The sequence below is a fragment of the Octopus bimaculoides genome, chromosome 29 (genome assembly GCF_046866305.1).
Source record: "Octopus bimaculoides isolate indiv1 chromosome 29, ASM4686630v1, whole genome shotgun sequence".
NCBI lineage: Eukaryota > Metazoa > Mollusca > Cephalopoda > Octopoda > Octopodidae > Octopus > Octopus bimaculoides.
Window position 1 is genome coordinate 5,725,379 of NC_142956.1, and position 21,041 is coordinate 5,746,419.

Consider the following 21,041-nt stretch of genomic DNA (forward strand, 5'->3'; position numbering starts at 1 on the left):
GCCAGCTGTACACAACAATGCTGTTTTCTAGATCGTCTCGAACTTGACAACAGATCCAATATTCTTAATATGTTTTCAAAGCACTTGGAAACTGTTCCTAAGGCCACGATTACCACTGGTATCACCATAAGTTTGCTCATGCACCATAACCGTAGTAACTGGATTTCTCAATATTTTCTGTTTCCTTACATTTCACACTCGAATCGTCTGCTATTGCAATATCTATTATCTTAAGTTCTATTTCATCTTTATGGATAAGTAAGATATCTGGTCGTCTCGCATCTATGTTTTCGTTGCATTGCATGTTAAAAGCCCAGACTATTTTGAAATGCTCCTTTCCATTATTCCCTCTGGCTTGTGTTCATACCATTATTCGATTCTCTCCACGTTTGTTTAACCGCACAACAACCAGCGGACATATCTAGCCGCATTGTTGTGACTCATTTTATATGTGTGTTCTCCACGCTTACAGCACTCAATCACAATGTGGCTTATACATTCTCCCTTCTCAGAGTACGCCATACACTGTGGAGAGTCAGTGCAATGTGATATTTGAGTGGTTTGTTTTAAAAGCTTTTCTCTTGAGCGTTGCACAATATTATTATTATTATTATTATTGTTCAGTAGTTTAATTTTTATAACGTGCTTTCACTTCACTACCGAGCGCAGCTCTGTACGCCTTGGGTATGTGCTGTGGATTGCTGTGGTGCTCTTATGGTTACTGTATTGAAAGTGTTTTGCGTAGAATGTCTGCAGTACCCAGTAGTGCAATTTTCTGTATGTTATATATATTTGTAAGTCCTGGTGTTTTTTTTATGTATTTGTCTGAATATTCTTTTAGTATACCTAAGGCACCTACTATGATAGGAATTGTTTCTGTTTTTAGATTCCACATTCGAGTTATCTCTATTTCCAGGTCTTTGTATTTTGAAAGTTTTTCCATTTCTTTTAGAGAAACGTTGTCATCTGCTGGTATTGATACATCAATTAGAAAGCATTTTTTTTCTTCATGATCTTTGACAACTATATCTGGTCTATTTGCCTTAATATCTCTATCTGTGTGTATTGGCATATCCCAGAGTATGGTTGCTTTCTCGTTTTCTGTGACCTTTTCTGGCGTGTGTTTATACAATCTTTTTTCTGTTGTTATTCCATAGTGTTGGCATAGCTTCCAGTGTATATAGGTCCCAGCTCTGTCATGTCTGTGAATATATTCCTTCTTAGCCAGGACTGGGCAGCCAGAGATAATATGATTTATTGTTTCTTGTCCATCGCCACATATTCTACAGTTACTTGTTATGTTTCTTTTCATTATGTGTGTTTTGGTATTTTCTGGTGGGGAGGCTTTGGTCTTGAGCAGCAATTAAAAATCCTTCAGTCTCTGATTTGAGTCCTGAGCTTCTCAGCCATTGCTGGGATTTTTCTGTGTCTATTTCTTTCGCATTTAGTTTAGCCCAGTATTTACCATGTAGGGGCTTTTCTTGCCATCGTTTTATCATGGTCCGTTGCTGTTCTAGTTTTAGTTTGGATTTCATTTGTTTTATAGCTTTTGTTATTTCTTCTTCTTCTTCTTCTTCTTCTTCTTCTTCTTCTTCTTCTTCTTCTTCTTCTTCTTCTTCTTCTTCTTCTTCTTCTTCTTCTTCTTCTTCTTCTTCTTCTTCTTCTTCTTCTTCTTCTTCTTCTTCTTCTTCTTCTTCTTCTTCTTCTTCTTCTTCTTCTTCTTCTTCGCATTTGTTAGGTAGATTGATTTCTTGTTTGTATTTGTCAGCTTCCTTGAATACTGAAAACAGTTTTTTGTTTTGCTCGTGTTTTGTGGCTATTTGTATTAGTTTTCCTTGCTTCTGGAGTAGGTATTTTTGCAGTCCTATGGTGGTTATTTTATAATAGTTTTCTAGCTGTATAAGACCCCTGCAACCTTCTGTGCGTTGTATATATATAGCCTTTCTATGTCAGATTTTGTGTGGTGCATCTTATATCCTGTCATTATTTTTCTTGTTTTCCTGTCTATTTTACATAGTTCGTTTAGTGTCCAGTTAAGGATTTTGTAGCTGTAGCTTATAACTGGGACAACTAAAGTGTTGATGCCCGTTATCTTGTTTTTAGCATTGAGCTCTGTTTTTAGTATTGATCTAATTCGTCTATAGTACTCTTTCATTATTTTTTCTTTCATCTGTGTATGTTGTATCCTATCTAGATCATTGACTCCTAAATACCTGTATGGTTGGCTTTCGTCTAGTTCACTTATTTCATTGGCTTTATCTAGTGTTATATTGCTACTTTTAACTAATTTTCCTCTTTTCAGGGTTGCTTTGGCACATTTTTCTAATCCGAATTTCATATCTATTTCCTTGGTAAAGTCGCGTACTGTCTGTAGTAGTGTTTCTAGCTCTTTGTCGTTTTTAGCATATAATTTTAGGTCATCCATATATAGAAGGTGGCTGACTGTTTTTCCGTAGCATTTGCAACCGCATCCAGTTCTATTTAGCAATTCAGTTAAAGGTGTGAGAGCCAGGCAGAACAGGAGTGGAGAGAGCGGGTCTCCCTGGAATATTCCTCTTCTAATGGGGATGGCTTTCGTTTTCACATGTCCCTCTTTTGTTTGGAGCTGTAGCACTGTTTGCCATTTGTTCATTGAGTGCCCTATGTATTTTATAATAATTGGTGCCACCTTGTTTATGGCTAGCGTTTCCAGAATCCACGTGTGGGAAACACTGTCAAAAACTTTTTGGTAGTCCACCCAGGCCATACTGAGGACTTTCTTCTTTCTGCGGCTGTCTTCAGTTATTATTATTATTATTATTATTATTATTATTATTATTATAATTATTATTATTATTACTCAGTAGTTTTATTTTTATAACTTGCTTTCACTTCACTACCGAGCGTAGTGGTTTGCTGTGATGCTCTTATGGTTACTGTATTAAAAGTGTTTTGCGTAGAATGTGTGCAGTGCCCAGTATTGCAATTTTCCGTATGTTATATATACTTGTAAGTCCTGGTGTTTTTGTTATGTATTTGTCTGAATATTTTTTTATTATACCTAAGGCACCTACTATGATAGGAATTGTTTCTGTTTTTAGATTCCACATTCGAGTTATTATTATTAATATTATTATTATTATTATTATCCTTATTATTCAGTAGTCTTATTTTAATCACGGGCTTTCACTGCACTACCGAACGCAGATCTGTGTGCCTTGCGCATATGATGTATTTCGTTTCGGTGCTCTTACTTTCGCTTTATTGAAAGTGATTTTCGTAGGAAGTGTGTGGTGCGTAGTAGTGCTGTTACTCTATTTCCAAATCGTTCTCAAAGTTTCTCCTTTGTTTGTATTGATACATCGATTAGAAAGCATTTCTGCTCTACGTGGTCTTAGGCAACTATATCCGGGATGTTAGTATTTCTCTGTGTTTATTGGCGTATCCTAGACTATTTTTGTTTTGTGATGTTTGTGTCATTTTCTGGGATGTGTCTATACCATTTTTTCTACTGTTATTCTATAGTGATGGCATAGCTTCCAGTGTATATTGGTCCCAACTCTGTAGTGTTTGTGAATATAATCCTTCTCAGCCAGTACTGGGCAGCCAGAGTTTGATCATTTCTGGTGGGGGTGCTTATTATTATTATTATTATTATTATTATTATTATTATTATTATTATTATTATTATTATTATTATTATTATCACAAAATTCATTATACCCTTATACAACGCACCACCAGCACACATACAAGCACTAAAAATAACCAAAGAAAACTTCAATAAAATAAAAGAAAACTTTGCGAATGATGTTGTGTCGCTAGGGAGAAGTGTCTTCCAAAGACTTTATAGAAATTTAGTGGAAACACCCACACGGAAACATAGGGGAGCCACCCCACCAGAAAACTGTAAGTAGAGCCTTTTCTCCTCTAATACTTTCCTTTAAAAAAAAAAACATGTTAATTCTCAGAATCGGAAGCATAAATGTGAGAGGCCTCGGGTCGCCTTGGAAACAAGGTCACCTGTTGAACGACCTGATGTCTTACAGTGTAGATGTAGCAACCATTAGCGAAACCAGGCTCTCCAACCCGCAGGAACTCGTAGCACTTTTTGGCGGATACGAGATTTTTCTATCTCCGTGTCGGCCGGGAGCCGGTGGTGGGGGTACTACGGTGCTATTTCGGGAAGGCCTGGACTTGAAAATAAGGGCAGTCTTCCTGGATCCAGAAGGTAATTTGGTGATCCTGGACGTCGATAGTAGTGACGGCGCTGCCTTCAGACTACTTGCTGCCTACGCTCCGACAGGAGCAGGGCAGTCGGATTATATCAAACGTATGGAGGTTTTCCTGAGTACTTCTCGCGCTTTAGTGCTAGTTGGCGATTGGAACACTGTCTTAGACGAACGTATCGATAGGGTAGGTGCGGGAGCATCTGATAGGAAAGGGGGATGCAAGAGCCTCGCCAACCTGCTCCATAGACAAGGTCTCGGTTACTGAAAGCTAAACGCGTCGTTAACGGCGTGCAAAGCCTACAGAGAACGGATTAGTTTATTAGTTAAGAGGGCTTTAACCGGGGCAATCATCAATAACAACTGGTGGTTCGCCCTGAAGCGGGCAATTAGAGCAGAATCAATTAGGTTTAGTAAGGCTCTAGCTGTAGAACGTAAGAAAACAGAGCGGGATTTAGTTAACAAACTAGACGAGGCTCTTAGGACAGACATCGCACCCGACGTGTTAGCAGCGAAGTTGGCCCTCGACCAACACTCTGATGCCAAGTATGAAGGCTTCGTTGTCATAGCTAAAGCACTTTAGTTAATTGGGGACGGGACTATGGCTGCTCGATGGGCCCGCGTGTCTGAGGCGAAGCGTGGCAACAGAGCAGATGTGTGCGGCCTTTCAGCAGCAATTTGCTCAATTGTTCGGGACGAACGGTAGTACGGACGACGGGACAGACTTCGGTGTGTACCTAGACGGCCTGCCGCAACTCTCGACCAGCGAAGCCGAGTGCTGCAAAGGACCCATATCTGCCTGGGAAGCGATGAAAGGCTGCACGAGAGGTAGATCACCGGGTTTGGATGGTCTGCCTTACGAGCTTTATACGTCAATGCCAGACTTTTTGCGGGCGTCTTGGTAAACGTCTACTGCAACTGGCAACAAAACGGGAGAATTCCTGCTTTTGTTTGTCGAGGAGTGGTGGCTTTCCTAAGAAAGGACCCAAACAAGGGGGACATTATAGGGAACTTTAGGCCCATCACTCTGCACAATGCAGAGTTGAAGATTTTGGCCAATGTGCTAGCCAAGAGATTGACGTTTGTCGTGGACAAACTGATCAGCAAGGCGCAGACATGCGCCGTGCCGACCAGGTCTGTCCACGACAACCTCCATCTCATGCGCTACATCATATAGAGGGTGGGTAACGAAGCTGGCGCGGGTGGGGCTTTGATAGGGTCGATCATCGATACCTGGCAGCTGTTCTCAAGGTAGCTGGCTTCGGTCCGGCCTTCTTCGAGTGGATAGCTGCTTTATACAGCCGCATCTGTTCGGTCATACGGGTGAACGGCCATCTATCGGAACCGTTCAACATCTCGCGTCCGGTTCGCCAAGGATGTCCTCTCTCCACCCTTCTGTATGTATTGACTCTCGCGGAAGTTGTTGGCTTTGAGGGGTGTCCCGCGTGATCTGGGATGTGGGAGGAGCGTGTCTGCCTATGCCGACGACGTCACTGTGATGGTGTCGAGCCACAGGCATATTGACCTGATTGGCGAGACACTAAACGAGTATGAAGCGGTGACAGGTGCGAAAATTAACGCGGAAAAGTCAGTGGGCTTGCAACTGGGCACCTGGAGGGGCAAGTCCATGCCGTCCAACAGCGTCGTAGGGTGCTTGACAGACGGACCAGTTAAACTGCTCGGCGTCTGGTTCGGTCCGGACCTCCAGTTGGAGAAAAACTGAGAAATAGTGACGAACAGGGTGGCCAAACTCACCCAGAAATGGGCCGAGAGGAACCTCTCCTTGAAAGGTCGAGCAGAGGTGGCAAATGCGTATATTGCATCCGTCATCTATTACTGCTCCACTCTAGCGTTCTATAGAGGGTTAGTGGAGGAAAAGTGCGGCGGCGTTCTCGGGGAAACTCTAGGCGTCGAAGATGATCAGTTAAACAGTCTGCTCGGGAGAACTTTCGGGCCAGGGCCCATGGATAATTATTATTATTATTATTTTATGTTTGACTTTTGTTTTGCATTTGTACAAGTTGGATCCAAGTCTCACCCAGAGACCTCAAGAGACAACAAGTTAGAAGTTCATGTAGGTGTTATGCCTAGGGTACCATATATTTAGATTTGTTCAAGTGAATGTTTAAGAAACCATAAGAAAATTATGTGTTTGCTTTAAAAGTTGAGATCACATAGACAGTATTTTACGTAGGATATGGGCAGTTCCCATGAGCACTATTTATTTAACTTCAGCCATTTTGGGGTTTCCTGGAATCTGATCTAGGTAGTAATCAGCCCGTTTCGCTGTCATTCCCAGGGCACCTATGACAATAGGTATTGTTTTCGTCTTCAGATTCCACATTTTGCTAATTTCTATTTCAAGATCTTTATATTGGCTCAGTTTTTGGTAGGTCTTGACAGATACGTTTATATCGATTGGGACAGTCATATCAATGAGGAGGCATGTTTTTTGTCTGAAGTCTTTCAGTATGATGTCTGGCCTATTTGCGTCTATCTTTCTGTCAGTTGGAATGGTGAAGTTCCAGAGGAGTGCAATGTGATCATTTTCAAGTACTGGGGGTGGTTTGTGTTCCCACCAGTTTTTATCATGGGGCAAGTCCAGGTTTTTGCATATTACACAGTGAATATATTGTGCAGCTCTATCATGCCTGTTGAGATACTCTGTAGGCGCAAGCAGACTGCACATGGAGACAACATGATCGATGGTCTCATTTTGTTGTTGGCATATACGACATAATGGGGAGCTGCCGTTCTTTAATATGTTGGCCTGGTAGTTCTTTGTAGGTAGGCATTGATCTTGGGCTGCTATGATAAACCCCTCTGTTTCTGATTTCAAGCCAGAGGCCATTAACCATTGGTGGGTAAGGGCTTTGTCAATATCTGCATTATTCGGTCTCTTTGGGTATTTGCCATTGAGAGGTTTTCCATGCCATTTTTCAGTCATAATAGCTAAGGCAGCAATTTTAGCATGGGTTTTCAAGCGCTTAGCTTTTTCTGCAGGTGTTTCTAGTTCGTCTAATTCTTGAATTTGTTGCAATTGGAATTCACTTAGATATTCCTTTGCCTGTTTTGTTACTGAGTAAGATGCTTTCTTGCTTTCATATTTTAAGACAAGTTTTAGCATCCAGTTCTCAGAGTTTTTTCAGATAGGTGTCTAAGCCAATTGTGGCTACTTTCATTGATAATGCCAGCTGTAGAAGTCCTCGGCCTCCCTTTTTTGTTGGCAGATAAAGACGTTCTATATCTGCCTTAGGGTGGTGCATTCTATGCATTGTCAACAGTTTTCGTATTTTTCTGTCAACATTACATATTTCAGTAATTGACCAGTTAACGATGTTGAAACTGTAAGTCACGACTGGTATGGCTAGAGCATTGATCGCTTCGATCCTGTTTCTCGCGTTCAGCTCTGTCTTCAGTATTGCTCTCACCCTGCGATAACATTCTCTTCTGATCCTTTCCCTCATCACTGAGTGCTTGATATTGTCCCCTTCAATTACCCCTAGGTATTTGTAGCTCTCCGCTGGTTCTAACTCTTTTATGACATTTTGCTGGTCAAGGTTCACATTAGATGTATTTGTCATTTTTCCTTTGATAAAGGTAGCTTTTGCACATTTATCAAGGCCAAATTGCATCCTGATGTCATCACTGAATTGTTTAACAATCGCTAGTAGGCCTTTGAGTTGTTGGTCATTTTTTGCAAAGAGCTTTAAATCATCCATGTAAATGAGATGATTTATATTTTTATCAAATATTTTATAACCATACTGTGCATCATTGAGCAATTTTGAGAGCGGTATTAGGGCTAGACAGAAGAGGAGTGGTGATAGTGAGTCACCCTGGAAAATACCACATGAAATTCTAACATCTCCAGCATTTAGAGATTCATTGTCATTGTTCAACATCAGTGTGGTTCTCCATGATCTCATACTTACAGATAAAAAGTTTCGCAGAGTAGGAGCCATTTTATACATTTCCAGACATTTCGTAATCCAGCTATGTGGTAGGCTATCAAAGGCCTTTTTATAGTTTATCCAGGCTATTGACAAGTTTTTGTGTCGCTTGTGACAATCTTCTAAGTTCATCTTATTGATGAGTAGCTGATCTTTACAACCATAAGATCCACGTTTACATCCCTTTTGCTCATTAGGGAATATGCTACTTTCTATTAAAAAACTATAGGTGTACTCGTTTAGGACAGATGTTAGTGTCTTATACATTGTTGTTAAGTAGGTTATGGGGCGATAATTTTTTGGTTCGTTTGTTTCCTCATTTTTTGGAAGCAGGAATGTTAAACCATTAACTAGCCAAGAGGGCATCAAACTAGGATTTCGCAAAACATCGTTGTAAAGTTTTGTTAGCAGTTCATGGCTTTCTGGGAAGGCATTCAACCAGAAGTTAGGAGACTTCCATTTGCTTGACCTCCTGAGAGCAGATCTTATATCTTCTACCTTGACCCCCTCCCACGTTTGCTCCTCTAAGGAGTCTAGGTCTGTAGATATTCTATCAATCCAAGGGGCCTTTTCATTGTGTGCTTTATCTTCTGCCCAGATTTTATTCCAAAATTCTTGCACTTCTTCTTTTGATGGGACAGACTTTATTGTTACTGGTGTTTTCCCTATCTTCCTGTAGAAATTTTTGGGGTTATTTTTGAACATGTTATAATCTCGGAAGAATCTAACACGCTTTTCATACCTTGCTATGCGGGCAGCTTTAGCACATACCTTTTGCTTGATGGTTTCTATGGTGGCATCAATGTCAACTATGGTTTTCATATTATATTTTTTCTTTAGTTTATGGGTCTTTGTAGGTTTGATACTCTTGTCAAATTTAAGGTTTTTCAAACATTCTATGTCAGATCTAAGCAGCTTAATTTGGTGTTGAATGCGTTCTTGCCAAGAAGGCTTTTTGTGCGAGTGTTGTCTTTTTCTAATCTTTTCACCACATAGAATCGTTGAGATTCTTGCGGATGCATAGTACTGGTGGTTGAGATCTGTAATATCAACATCATTAGCTGAAATTATATCCTTAAGTGCAAGGCGGATTTTACCAATTATTTTCAGGTTTTGGTTAGAATTGCGAATTTTGGGGAGAGTGTCGCGTTCATTCATACTAGTTTCTTTAATTTTCAGCCATTCAATCATGATTTGATTTTTTAGATCATGTAGTTCTGTTGCGTCGATTTCTGTATGACTTCCTTCATCTATTTGATTTTCACCTGCATTAGTGTTTATGGTTGGTTCAGAGAGTATTTCACTTTGCCTATCAGTTACCTTAACTCTTTCAATCATTACTGTATTTTCATCAGCCTTGGGCTAGTTTATAATTATTTCCTCTGTACTATCTTCTTTAGCTGCAGTTTCATTCTTTTTATCCTTTACTGCTTGCTTAATTTGGTCAATCTCTACTTCAGTTACTAATTTTTTTTTCATAATGTTTCTTCTGATGTTGGCAAGTTTGTTACTGTCTATGTAGGTTCTTACTTCAAGGTGTTTCTGTCTCCAGTTTAAGTAGGTTTGTACAGTATTAGATTTATCTGTAGGGAAATATATGGCATGGTAGAAGGCTGTAAGAACTTCTTTATTATCTTCCCTAGACCATTTTTCATTCTTTTTCTTTTGGTTATTTGATGACGAGCATGGATGGCCATCTGTTGGAATATTCCGGTTGTGGGGTACTTCAAGCTCCTGTATGTCGGGAAGATTTGAACCAGTAGCAGATTTCTCGTCTCGGATTTGGTTCATTATCCGAGTAAGTGCTCCTTTATAATCCGGTCTATGACCATTCCGGTTTATATTTTGTTTTATTAACAGTGAGGCATAACAAGCTTCGACTATTATTATTATTATTATTATTATTATTATTATTATTATTATTATTATTATTATTATTATTATTATTATTATTGTTATTATTATTATTATTATTATTATTATTATTATTATTATTATTATTATCATTATTATTATTATTATTATTATAATTATTATTTTTATCATCATTATCGTCATTATTGTTGTTGCTGTTGTTATGAAGTGAAAGAGTAACTCATGCCATCAAAGTAGCATTGGAGTACAAGTATATGAACCCTAACATACACATCATGACTACAAGTTTGATATGTGTACACCTCGTATATGCATCACAACCATACGTGTGCAACATGTTGATCAGCGCTCGATTTTGCTGATGTTGCCCATTTACAATTTTCTTCAGGTTGAGTAGCATATCCCCCTCAAAAGGGTCCTGAGTAAGAATTACTGAAGGATGTTTAACGAAACACCAATGTTTCCGGCGTTTAATTATTCAAACCCAAACGAATTCCTCTCAACACATGGCTATGATGCTCTGCCAAACTTCTGCGCATGATCAGAGATACCCTTATCGTCAGCCACCAAAGGACATGCTCAACTGGTTGAGGTCAAACAACTGACAAGCAAATCTGTGGTATTAAGCAGAATATTTGCTGTAGCCCAACGTTTATATCAAGACAAAACAATGTGCATGTTAACACTTCCAATCAGTTAAGATGAAAAGCCATGAGAGCCATTGCCTGGTGCTGCCTCAGGGAATTTATTTGTATCATCATCAACCTCATCATCATCATCATTATTATCATCCTCATCCTCATCGTCATCATCATCATCATCATCATCATCATCATCATCATCATCATCATCATCATCATCGTCATTATTATCAGTATATGGTTGTCTTTTGCTTTGTATTTGTACAATACCTCCCGAAACACAGGAGCGGAAATACCCTACAACCGACATATTCCAACAGATGGCCCTCCACGCCTGTCATTAAATAACCAAGAGAAAATAATGAAAATTTGTCAAGGGGAAATAATAAGTTCTTAAGGCTTACTATCGAAAATTTATGGTAAAGTAGAATATAAAAACCATTCTTGACATCGTTACAACCATAGACATTATTAAGCATAGCACGGTTTGTAAAACGCGTGAGATTCTTCACGGAAAACATGTTAAAAAACAACCCCAAAATATTTTGCAGAGGGATAGGGAAAATACCAGATACAGTAATGTCTCTTCTCTGAAAGAAGTGCAGGAATTTTGGAATGAAAATTGGGAATGAGGAAAACATACAATAAACGGGTCTCTTGAGTTGATAAAATATCTACTGATTTAGACTCATTAGAAAATCAAAGGTGGGAGAGTGTAAAGGGAGACGATGTAAGATTAACTCTCAGGAAATCAAGCAAATGGAAGTCTCCAGGAAAATTTTAAAAATCTTAACTTCTGTTTGAATGTCTTCCCGGAGAATGATGCATTGCTAATAACACTTCAGTAAAATGTTTTGCAACAACCTAGTATGATTCCCTATTGGTTAGTTAAAGGTGTTACATTCCTACTTCCAAAAACTGAAGAAACAAATAAACCAAAACATTATAGACCGATAACCTGTACGGCTCCCAAAATTACTGCAGAACCCAGTTTCCACAAAAAACTGTTCGTCGGGAGCAGCACCATATTAAAATTAATTCTAAGGTGTTTACATTATTTTGCCCAACACCTGTAAATAACCAAGGATATTGTCAATCACGACACATGAATTTGTCGATAGTCTGGACTATAAAATCGCTTTTGATACACTGCCACTTAGCTGGATTAAGTATCGTATGTAAATTTATAAAATAGCACCTACTCTGCGAAACGTCTTGTCTGTAAGTATGAGTTCATGAAGAACCACACTTACTTTGAATAGTGCCAATGAATATCTCAAGGCAAAAGTTGTAAGAATTTCATTTGGCATTTTCCAAGGCGACCGGCTATCACCGCTACTCTTGTGCACAACCTTAATAACTCTCTCGATATTGCTCAAGGTTGTATAATATAAAATGTTTCATACGATATAAAATGTTTCATATAAATATAAATCATATCTTAAACATGGATCGATTTAATGCTCGTTGCAAAAAATGACCAACTACTAGGTTATTACCAATTGTTAAACAATTCAGGGATGACATCAGAATGAAATTTGGCTTCGTCAAATGTGCACAAGCTACCTTAATCAAAGGAAAAATGATATAAACATCCAACGATAATCTTGACCAACAAAATGTCGTAAAAGAGTTAGATCCAGCGGATGGGTACAAACAGTTACAGGTATTTGAATGTGATAGAATCAAACATTCAATGATGATGGAAAGGTTCAGAAGAAAATTCCATCGCAGGGTAAGTGCAATTCTCAAGACAGAGCTGAATGCAAGAATGAAGATTGAAGTGATCTATACTTTAGCCATATTGGTCTTGAGGTACAGTTTCAATATTCTTAAATGGGCAATTTCTGACATTGTTGACAATGCAGATATAGACAGATTTTACCACACTAAGGCAGATATAGACAGATTTTACCTGCCAAGAAAAGAGCGTAATCGCAGACTTTCACGAATGGAATTAAAATGAAGATTTTCACAATTCGCCAAAACACCTTGCTGACAAACTCTGGTGATTGGACGATAAAACTCGTTATAAAGTACGAAAACAAGAGAACACCATACTCAGTAACAAAACAGAAATATCTAAATCAATTCCAAACACCATACTCAGTAACAAAACGGAAATATCTAAATCAATTCCAAACACAACAAATCCCAGAATTAGATGTACAGGATACAAGCACAATAAAAACTAAGCGAATGAAAACCCGTAGTAAAACAGCTGCCTTAGATATTCTTACTGATAAGGACAAAATCCTCTTAATGGTAAATACCCAGAGAGCTAAAAATGCCGAAGTTAGAGTCAATGGTTAACGTCTTCTAGCTTCAAATCAGGAAAAGGGGGATTAATCATACAGCCGATGATTAATGCCTACCTACAAGGAGCTACCAGGTGAACATATTGAAGAAAGGCAGTCGTGCAACATGTCGTGTATGTGAACAAGCAAATGAAACCATTGATCATGTTGTCTCCATTTGCAGTCCTTTTGCTCCCACAGAGTGTCTCAACAGCTGGGATAGAGCAGCACAGCATATCAACTGGGTAGTTTGCAAAAAACTTGGACTTGCCCTATGATGAAATCTGGTCGGAACACAAACCACCTCCTGTGCTTGAAATTGACCACATTTCACACCTCTGGAACTTCACCATTCAAAGTGAGAGAAAGATAGATGTGAATAGACAAACATTAAATTGATTGACTTCAGGCAAAAATGGTGCCTTCTCATTGATATAAATGTCTCAATCGACATAAATGTATCAGTCAAGAGCTACCAAAAACTCAGCAAGTATAAAGATTTTTAAATAGAAATTGTCAAAATATGGGACCTGAAGACTAAAACAATACCGCTAAACGTAGGTACCGTAAGATTTATTGCTACCTATCTCAGATAGCAGACAATATAAGCATGCCAGAAATTCCAAAACTCGGAAATTAGTGCTCGTGGGCACTGCCCATGACCTACGTAAAATACTGTCTATGTAATTTGCAATTTAGAAAGAAAATTATAATAATTTTCTTGATTTCTTGAACATTCTCTAGAAAACTACTTTGTGGAAAACCAAATAAGAGCACCATAGGTATATCACCCACTCGAAATTTTAACTTTATGTGTCTCGATGTCTGTGGGTGAAGCTCGGAGTCGACTGGTACTAATACAATTTAAACATCAAATTTATAATAATAATAATAATAATAATAATAATAATAATAATAATAATAATAATAATAATAATAATAATTATAATAATAATAATTATAATAATAATATGAGAAACGCCAACGTTTCTTTGAACAAAACAAACAGTTCAAATCCAACCCCAAAAATACTCTACCAAGAACAGAGTAAAAATAAAGTAGACATTACTGCAGCAGCAACAGCAGAAGAACTGGAAGAATTCTGGAAACAAATATGGTCGGTAAAGCAACAACCTCAGAAAAGTACCATTAAAACAACGAACTTAGCACCTGAGCAACTCTGGCCCCCTATAACAACTGAAGAGGTCACCCAGACAATGCAAAGACTAAGCAACTGGAAGGCACCTGGACACGACAAGATCCACAATTTCTGGTTAAAACACCTGACAGGAATGCACAAAAATCTGGCAGAAATCTTTAACAACATACTAGCAGACCCAGAGACAATGCCTGAATATCTCACGAAAGGGAAAAACAGCTTAATTCCCAAATCCACGGAAACGGAGAAACCACAAAACTATAGACCAATAACCTGTCTCCCTACGATCTACAAAGACTGTACTGCAATAATATCGCAGAAAGAAGAAAGGCCTCAGTATGGCCTGGGTGGACAACCAAAAGGATTTTGACAGTGTTCCCCACGCGTAGATTCTGGAAACACTAGCCATAAAGAAGGTGGCACCAATTATTATAAAGTACATAAGGCACTCTATGAATAAATGACAGACAGTGCTACAGCTCCAAACAAAACAGGGACTCGTGAAAACGAAAGCCATCCCCATTAGAAGAGGAATATTCCAGGGAGAAACGCTCTCTCCACTCTTGAACTGCCTGTTACTCACACCTTTAACTGAATTACTAAATAGAACTGGATGCGGATACAAATGTTATGGAAAAACAGTCAGCCACCTTTTATATATGGATGACTTAAAATTATATGCTAAAAATGACAAGGAGCTAGAAACACTACTACAGACAGTACACGGCTTTACCAAGGAAATAAATATGAAATTCGGATTAGAAAAATGTGCTAAAGCAACCCTGAACAGAGAAAAATTAGTTAAAAATAGCAATATAACACTAGATAAAGCCAATGCAATAAGAGAACTAGACGAAAGCCAGCCATACAAATTATTAGGAATCAATGAACTACATAGGATACAACACACACAAATGAAAGAAAACATAAAGGAAGAGAACTATAGACGAGTTAGATCAATACTAAAGACAGAGCTCAATGCTAAAAACAAGATAATAGATAATAACACTTTAGCTGTCCCAGTTATAATTTACAGCTACAATGTCCTTAACTGGACACTAAACGAACTATCTAAAATAGACAGGAAAACAAGAAAAATAATGACAGGATATAGGATGCACCACCCAAAATCTGACATAGAAAGGCTATATATACAACGCACAGAAGGTTGCAGGGGTCTTATACAGCTGGAAAACTATTATAAAATCACCACCATAGGACTGAAAAATACCTACTCCAGAAGCAAGGAAAACTAATACTACACGAGCAAAACAAAAAACTGTTTCCAGTATTAAAGGAAGCTGACAAATACAGACAAGAAATCATACTACCTAACAAATACGAAGAAGAAAAAGAAGAAGAAGAAGAAGAAGAAGAAGAAGAAGAAGAAGAAGAAGAAGAAGAAGAAGAAGAAGAAGAAGAAGAAGAAGAAGAAGAAGAAGAAGAAGAAGAAGAAGAAGAAGAAGAAACAACAAAAGCTATAAAACAAATGAAATCCAAATTAAAACTAGAAAAGCAACGGACTATGATAAAACGAAGACAAAAAAAGCCCTTACATGGCAAATACTGGGCTAAACTAAATACAAAAGAAATAGGCAGAGAAAAATCCCAGCAATGGTTGAAAAGCTCAGGACTCAAAGCAGAGACTGAAGGATTTTTAATTGCTGCACAAGACCAAAGCCACCCCACCAGAAATTACCAAAAACATATAATGAAAAGAAACATACCAAGTAACTGTAGAATATGTGGAGATGGACAAGAAACAAAATATCATATTATCTCTGGCTGCCCAGTCCTGGCTAAGAAGGAATATATTCACAGACACGACAGAGCTGGGACCTATATACACTGGAAGCTATGCCAATACTAAGGAATAACAACAGAAAAAATATGGTATAAACACACGCCAGAAAAGGTCACAGAAAACGAGAAAGCAACTATACTCTGGGATATGCCAATGCAAATCACTTTCAATACAGTAACCATAAGAGCATCATACCAAACCACAGCACATACTCAAGGCACACAGAGCTGCGCTCGGTAGTGACGTGAAAGTACGTTATAAAAATAAAACTAATGAACAATAATAATAATATTTATACATAATACATAACAAAAATTCCAGAACTAACAAATATATATAACATACAGAAAATTGCACTACTGGGCACAGCACACATCCTACGCAAATCACTTTCAATACAGTAACCATAAGAGCATCACAGCAAACCACAGCACATACCCAAGGCACACAGAGCTGCGCTCGGTAGTGAAGTGAAAGCACGTTATAAAAATAAAACTACTGAACAACAACAACAACAACAACAACAACAATAATAATAATAATAATAATAATAACAATAATAATAATAATAATAATAATAATAATAATAATAATAATAATAATAAAAATAATAATAATAATAATAATAATAATAATAATAATAATAATAATAATAATAATAATAATAAATCCCGGATGTAGTATCAGGCAGTAGCTCTCGAGGCTTCTGATCTTAATTGATTGGAAGTGTTATCATGTACATTGTTTTGTCTTGGTATAAAAAGATGGGCTACTGCAAATATTCTGCTTAATACCATATATTTGTTTCTCATTTCTTTGACCTTAACCATTTGAGCTTGTCCCTTGGTGGCCGACGATATGTGCATCACTGATTATGAGCAGAAGTAGTGGGGTGCATCTTAGCCATGTGTTGAGAGGTGTACTTTGGGATATGAATAATTCACCTTTGGAAACATGGGTGTTTTGCTCAACATCCTTAAACAAACCTTATTCAGGGACCTTTTGAGCAGGATGGGCTATTCGACCTGAAGAAAATTCTAACTGGGCCCCACCTGCGAGATTATGCACTGTTTATCTTTATATGAGATCACCATGTCGTGCACATATAGTTGTGATGCATGTGCCTGGTGTACCCTTGTCAGACGGGTAGTCATGATGGGTATATTGGGCTTGGTATATTTTACCCCAGTGTCCCTTTGGTGGCATGCACTGCTCTCTCACTCAATAATAATAATAATAATGCAATAATAATAATAATAATAATAATAATAATAATAATAATAATAATAATAATAATTTACCCTAAACAGACAGATCCATCCCCTAGCGTCAACGTCGAAGCTTGTTATGCCTCACTGTTAATAAAACAAAATACAATCCGGAATGGTCATAGAGCGGGTTATAAAGGACCACTTACTCGGATAATGAACCAGATCCGAGACGAGAAATCTGCTGCTGGTTCAAATCTTCCTGACACACAGGAGCTGGAAGTACCCCACAACCGGAATATTCCAACAGATGGCCATCCATGCTCGTCATCAAATAACCAAAAGAAAAAGAATGAAAAATGGTCTAGGGAAGATAATAAAGAATTTCTTAAAGCCTTCTACCATGCCATATATTTCTCTACAGATAAATCTAATACTGTACAAACCTACTTAAACTGGAAACAGAAACACCTTGAAGTAAGACCCTACATAGACAGTAACAAACTTGCCAACGTCAGAAAAAACATTATGAAAAAATAATTACTAACTGAAGTAGAGATTGACCAAATTAAACAAGCGGTAAGGGATAAAAAGAATGAAACTGCAGCTAAAGAAGATAGTACAGAGGAAATAATTATAAACTAGCCCAAGGCTGATGAAAATACAGTAATGATTGAAAGAGTTAAGGTAACTGATAGGCAAAGTGAAATACTCTCTGAACCAACCATAAACACTAAGGTAGGTGAAAATCAAATAGATGAAGTAAGTCATACAGAAATCGACGCAACAGAACTACATGATCTAAAAAATCAAATCATGATTGAATGGCTGAAAATTAAAGAAACTAGTATGAATGAACGCGACACTCTCCCCAAAATTCGCAATTCTAACCAAAACCTGAAAATCCGCCTTGCACTTAAGGATATAATTTCAGCTAATGATGTTGATATTACAGATCTCAACCACCTGTACTCTGCATCCGCAAGAATCTCAACGATTCTATGTGGTGAAAAGATTAGAAAAAGACAACACTCCCACAAAAAGCCGTCTTGGCAAGAACGCATTCAACACCAAATTAAGCTGCTTAGATCTGACATAGAATGTTTGAAAAACCTTAAATTTGACAAGAGTATCAAACCTACAAAGACCCAAAAACTAAAGAAAAAATATAATATGAAAACCATAGTTGAGATTGATGCCACCATAGAAACCATCAATCAAAAGGTATGTGTTAAAGCTGCCCGCATAGCAAGGTATGAAAAGCGTGTTAGATTCTTCCGAGATAATAACATGTTCAAAAATAACCCCCAAAATGTCTACAGGAAGATAGGGAAAACACCAGTAACAATAAACTCTGTCCCATCAAAACAAGAAGTGCAAGAATTTTGGAATAAAATCTGGGCAGAAGATAAAACACACAATGAAAAGGCCCCTTGGATTGATAGAATATCTACAGACCTAGACTCCTTAGAGGAGCAAAAGTGGGAGGGGGTCAAGGTAGAAGATATAAGATCTGCTCTCAGGAGGTCAAGCAAATGGAAGTCTCCAGGAAAGGATAAAATTACTGAACAATAATAATAATAATAATAATAATAATAATGGCCAACCACTACAGGTATTTAACCAACAATTACAGGGCTTTGACCAACAACAGCAGGGTTTACTAGTGATAGTATAAAACGTTCAGTGATAACATTAGGATGCAATTTGGCCTGAATAAATGAGCAAACAAAAATTATCTTTATGAAAGGGAAAATGGCAGAAACACCTAGTGTTAATCTTGACCAGCAGAATGTTGTAAACATTTAAAACTGGCAGAGAGCTGCAAATACCTTGGGGTATTTAAAGGAGACAGAATCAAAATTTCAGTAATCAGAGAAAGGATCAGAAGAGAATGTTATCGCAGAGTAGAGGCAATACTCAAGACAGAGCGGAATGCAAGTAACATGATTGAACCGATCAGTACTTTAGCCATACCTCTGATGGGTTATTGCCTGATCTGCATCTGTATTTTGACTTTGAAGTATATGCAGAGGCTTCTGGCTCCATTGCTCCTCAATTTATTTGTGTCCGTTCCTTTTTTTGCAGTCTGTTTGAGCCATTTTGCTTGTTTTGTGACAGTGGTTTGCGTTTCTGCAAAAAGCGGGAAACAGCTGCGGAATTGGAGACGCAGGGACAGACATCACGAGTAAGATGTCGCCAGGGCTTGATGATCCATCTTCGGTGGTTTATATTTATGTCCCAGAAATAGTCGAGAGTCGAATGGCAGGTGTCTACCACAAAGGAAATCAGAACGGAAAAAGACTCAACCCGACTACAATCGTGCTCACCGCAATGTTGAGAAAGAACTCGAACATAATATTTTTGATAAATATTATCAAGTCCGTAAGTTGGCCAACTACGAAGTTGAAGGCTTTTATCCCAGGCTTTTGCAAAGAGTTTAGCGTTTTCTGTTGATGCTATATTTGGTGAGACACAGATATATTCCATATAAAAATTATTTGATCACGAGGGGCTGCTACTTCCACGATACGTCAGCGGAAGATGAGTAACGAAAGCGTTTCGAATGAAATTGGAATGCAGCGCTATACAACGGAATTTGCTCGGTGGACTGGGTAATTTTTCAGATGAACTGGAACTAAGAAGAAATGACAAACCGGATATATAACGAGAGGGTTAGTATGGTGGTGAAAACAGAAACAATTAATGAGAGCCAATACAACCAGACTCTCATCGAATTTTTAAATTTCAATTTGAAATAGGTGTGTTGAAAGATAAACACTTCAACACCACCCAAGTACATATGATGAAAGATGGGTGAAGGCTAAACTAGAACCTCTACACTGAGTTATATGGATGAAGAGGAAGCATTCGTAGTCGCAATTCTGACCTAAATATCTGTCATAATGGGATTGAGTATCGTAAAAATATCTTGAATAGTTACGACAAAATCCATCGGTAACAGCAACAAAGAATCCGAAAGGTGACTATCGACAACAGACAAGTCATATCTGCCGGAAATTTTGAAACCTGGAGTTACCAATAGAGCATCTGTCATGGACTATTTGGCAGTTCTCCGTATATCAAATTTCAATATGCACATTCAACGGAAGGAAGTAAGCGGGTTTCTCTGGAAATGGCTAAGACCTTTATTGTGCTTGAGCGACGTGGCTTTGTGTGGAAGTTGAAGCATTCCATCAGCAGCCTCGGACAATTCTTGCTTAATCGTGATAAGGTATTGCGTTAGCGAGAATTTCGGTACGCTAAACGCTCCAGGGCAGTAAAATATAGATTTGGAAAGCGGTGAAGGATTTCTTGGCTGCACATGTGATGAAAAAACTGATTTGGGTAGAACTACAACACCTCACGATGACATGTGACGAGAAAGGTGGGATGAATAGTTTATTTACATCTGCCTTAGTGAGATGCATGTGGTGCATTGTGAAACAATTGCTTTGTTTTATATCAGTTATATACATTAAATTAGAGAAATATTTTAAAATGTCAAAGCTGCAGGCTACAAGACGTATGTATACGGTATTCATTGCATCAGCCTTTCCTTCACATAGAAACAGGTTTATGTGGAGGCAGCTCATAAAATTCGGTGGGGCACAGGAAATCGTGTCACTACATTCAATATATTCAATATATTCTTAAATTTCTATCAGCCATTTTCTCATTCGAACAGCTGTAGCTTTTTCCGAAGCCGTGATTTTGACTCAGTACCTTTCTGGCAGAATACAACCGACCTCTTTGGAAGAGCAAAGCAAATGACTTATGGTCTACTTACTTACTGTCACGAACATGAAAAGGTAAATCAATGATGGCGTGAACGAAGAAAATTAAAGGAACGCATAATTTTCCGCTCACTCACAAACAGAAATATACACATGCAC

General features: G+C 38.1%; 1 protein-coding gene across 1 annotated transcript in view; it reads right to left on the reverse strand.

Annotated features, from left to right (window-relative positions):
* The window catches only part of LOC106877970 (leucine-rich repeats and immunoglobulin-like domains protein sma-10), a 65,685-nt gene that overhangs the window by 31,802 nt on the left and 12,842 nt on the right, over positions 1-21,041 (reverse strand). The gene's annotated exons all lie outside the window — the stretch shown is intronic.